Source organism: Nymphaea colorata, chromosome 11 (genome assembly GCF_008831285.2).
Source record: "Nymphaea colorata isolate Beijing-Zhang1983 chromosome 11, ASM883128v2, whole genome shotgun sequence".
Classification (NCBI taxonomy): Eukaryota; Viridiplantae; Streptophyta; class Magnoliopsida; order Nymphaeales; family Nymphaeaceae; genus Nymphaea; species Nymphaea colorata.
This window is the reverse complement of record NC_045148.1, coordinates 13,178,223-13,182,301: the sequence shown is the minus strand read 5'-3', so window position 1 is coordinate 13,182,301 and position 4,079 is coordinate 13,178,223.

The following is a 4,079-nucleotide window of genomic DNA, read 5'->3' as shown; positions in this document are numbered from 1 at the left end:
TATATCATGGTTACATCATTTCAAAAATTTATGCTGAAACTAAATACCAAAATTTGGCTTTTGATTATTTCAAACTTCTTCACTAGTGATCAGAAGGAACTTTACCTAGCTAAACAGTGAAGAGGAAAGGTTTCAAGGGAGTTATGCTATTTGAAGGATCTGAATTATAAAAACCATCACAGCTTGGCTTGCAGCTCTGGATTGTCTTATCAGTAACGACACATTCAACAAAACTTTCAAGGATCGGTGAGAACAGTAACATAATGTTTGGGATCCATCTTCAATGAGTGCTAGACAATACTCTTTTCTAAAAGAATGTCTAAATTCAGCTTAAAGTTATCCACAAAGATAGACAAATAGAAAACTCTCAATATCTTTATCTTTCTTGATTGTAACTTTTGCATTAAGTAATGCCAACAAGTCCGTTCCCTTTCTTCTTGATGTCCTCCCAAATAAGCTGCCAAGAAACTTTATCCCAATCTAAGGCCTTCCATTGCCACAAATCAGAAGATTGAGAAAGGTGGATAGAGTTTAGATGGGGTAGAACATCCTTAGCCAATCGGTTGGCATCTAAGTTATGTTGAATGGCTAGCTTTAACTCTGCAACAAAAAATGCACGCATGGCTGCTAGAGCATAAAACTGAGAGGAAGGGACTTTGAACAGCAAAATGCCTTCCCCCCAATCATCCAACCACACTCGAGTTGTAGATCAATTTCCCACAGACCATCTGACCTCCTTTTTAATGGCGTCCCAACCCCATTCTATTCCTCTCAAGAGCCAAGAATCATTGGCCTTACCCTTACGTGTCCATAGTCTATAGTTGCTGAGATATTTCTTCGAGGCAAGGGGACCCTGAAGAAGAAGTTGTATGACCAACCTGCAAAGCAAGATTTCCTAAGCAGACTCTGTTAAGATCTTTAATGCTTATAAGGCCCACACCACCCTCTCCTTTCGGTCTGCAAAGTTTATTCCATGCAACTAAATGTTGTTTGCAGCGTTGTAATCACCCAAAATTTTTCTAAAGGACTATGTTGTGTTATCCAAGTGCGAAATTCAAATTTAGGCACAAGATTTCCAAAATACAACTTTCAGATCCAAATTAAATCCAAAATACTACTTTCAAATCCAAATTAAATCCAAAATACTACTCTTAGATCTAAATTAAATCCAAAATACTACTTTTAGATCCAAAACCCAAGTTCAGATCCAAATCAATCATTTAAGACTAATTTGCCCTTCCTTTTCACCAAAAACCTCCTTTTAGAGGGTGATTTTAGTCTTTTTAGGTAAACAAGACCAATTTACCCCTCCTTTTGACAAAAAAACATCCTTTTATAGGGTGATTTTAGTCTTTTTGGGCAAACAATACCGATTTGCCCCTCCTTTTGACCAAAAACCTCTTTTTCGAGGGTGATTTTAGTCTTTTTTAAACAAGACCGATTTGCCCCTCCTTTTGACAAAAAAAACGTTCTTTTAGAGGGTGATTTTAGTCTTTTTGGTAAACAAGACCCATTTGCCCCTTCTTTTGTCCAAAAAACATCCTTTTAGAGGGTAATTTTAGTCTTTTTAGGTGGACAAGACCAATTTGCCCATCCTTTTGACCAAAAAATCTCCTTTTGGAGGGTGATTTTAGTCTTTTTAGGTCGAAAAATTCAAATTTTGGGTTTTAGCTCCAAAATCCTATATAAATACCCCACATATACTCTCTCTTGGGCAAGATTGGCCCTTGAGAGAAACTCTAGTGTATTCTCACTTGAAGACTTAGAGTTTCTCTTGAGCTCTCTCTCTCTCCCTCTTCCTCTTTCCATTTACTTCTCCAACTTAGAGCAAGCTACAACACCCTTGGAGCTTCATTCAAAAGGGGATCTTCAAGTCAATGTGTTCATCTTCCTTAGGTCATTTCCCATTAGAGGTATGTAATCTTCATCCCTCTCATTTCTCTCTTCTTTCTTTTCATTAATATTCTTATTATTATGCTATTTCTTTTTCTTAAACATAGTCTTGTTGTTGTTTTCATTTTCTCTTTTTATCTTTATCTCCCTATGGCCAAAGGAGATAACACTCAACCTCTTTTTAAAGACAAGAGGCTATGCTCAAGTGCACCGGGAGCATGAGAAGATGAGATGATATTTTATTTTATGATTAAATCATGCTCTTCCTAGCAGGGGTATTATACAGACGTGGATTTAGCACTGAATACTCTCGGTGCCTTGATGAAGATGAGGCAAAGAAAGTAATTGAAGAATCACATCGAGGAGATTGTGGAGGCCATGTTGGTTACCAAACCCTCACCAAACAAATAATTCGAGGAGGGTATTATTGGCCTACCATGCAAAAAGATTGTCATCAATTTGTCAAAAGATGCAAAGAATGTCAACTGCATGCTCCAGTAATTCATGCCTCAGCCTCTCACTTGCATTCTGTGACATCTCCTTGGCCGTTTTCAATGTGGGCCTTTGACATAATCGGACCGATATCCCCTGCAGCTTCTAACGGCCATAAGTATTTTCTTGCTGCAACGGATTATTTTACCAAGTGGGTAGAAGTTGTCACACTCAGAACAGTGGAAGGACGTCATGTAGTGTCATTCATTCACAAAAATCTTCTTTGCAGATTTGGAGTCCCTCATGATATAGTATCAGACAACGGAACTCATTTCAAGAATGAAAAGATGAGGCAATTGTGCAGCAAGTACCACATCACGCATCATTTTTCAGCTCCTTATTATCCCCAAGGCAATGGACAAGTAGAGGCTACCAACAAGATCTTGATCCGCATCTTGGAACGGACAGTAGAAACTGGAAGAGATTGGCATGAAAAGATGCACAACGCTCTATGGGCATATCGCACCACTATGAGAACTCCAACAAATGCCACTCCAGCAGAGCTAGTCTATGGAACAGAAGTGGTTCTACCATTACATGTGTTGAAACCTGCTTTGAAGTTCGCTTCTCTCATAGAGCTCCCTCTTGCTCAATATCAACAAAAAAGGCTAATGCAACTCGATTTGCTATATGAAAAGAGGCTAAAAGCGGCTGAACATGCTGAAGCTTATCGCCAAAGGGTAGCCAGACAATTTGCCAAGTCAGTTATCGAGAGACAGTTCAAAGTGAATGATTCGGTCCTACGATCTGCAGTGTACATGAGAGGACGACCACGGGGCAAGTGAGCACCAAATTGAGAAGGCCCATATGTCATTAAGGAAGCTTTGCCCCACAATTCATACCGACTAATTGATGCTGATGGGGTGGAACTTGCCGATCCTGTTAGTGCCCTTCACCTCAAGAAATTTTATGCCTAGTTCTCTTGTATTCATTTTCCAATCAATGTCAAACATTTGTGTTTCCACATCGACTATTCAATCTAGATTTTTCCCAGTTGTAAAACATGACAATTACACTGGGACATTTTTATTTTTATTTTTATTTTATCGCTCAGGGCTTGAAAGCAACCCGTGCAGGTAAAGGGTTAAACCTGCAATATGAGGGCAACCCATGTAGGCAAGGGGTCAAACCTGCAATGCTAGCCAAAGCAACCCATGCAGGCAAAGGGGTTAAACCTGTGCTACAAGCCAAAGCAACCCACACAGTTAAAGGGTTCAACTTGTGATGCAAGTCAAGGCAACCCATTCAGGGGGTTAAACCTGAATTTGAAATCGGCAAACCCATGCAGGCAAGGGGTTAAACCTGCAATTTAAGCTCAAACAACCCATTCAGGTAAGGGGTAAAGCCTGAAACATCTCTATGAAAATGTCTTATTTGAAAAATTTGTGGCGTTTATCTTTGTCACTAAGCACAGCTAACACTGGCTTATTAACAAAGAGGGGCATCTGCAATCACCCCAAATTTTTCTAAAGGACTATGTTGTGTTATCCAAGTGCGAAATTCAAATTTAGGCACAAGATTTCCAAAATACAACTTTCAGATCCAAATTAAATCCAAAATACTACTTTCAGATCCAAATTAAATCCAAAATACTACTCTTAGATCTAAATTAAATCCAAAATACTACTTTTAGATCTAAAACCCAAATTCAGATCCAAATCAATCATTTAAGACTAATTTGCCCTTCCTTTTCA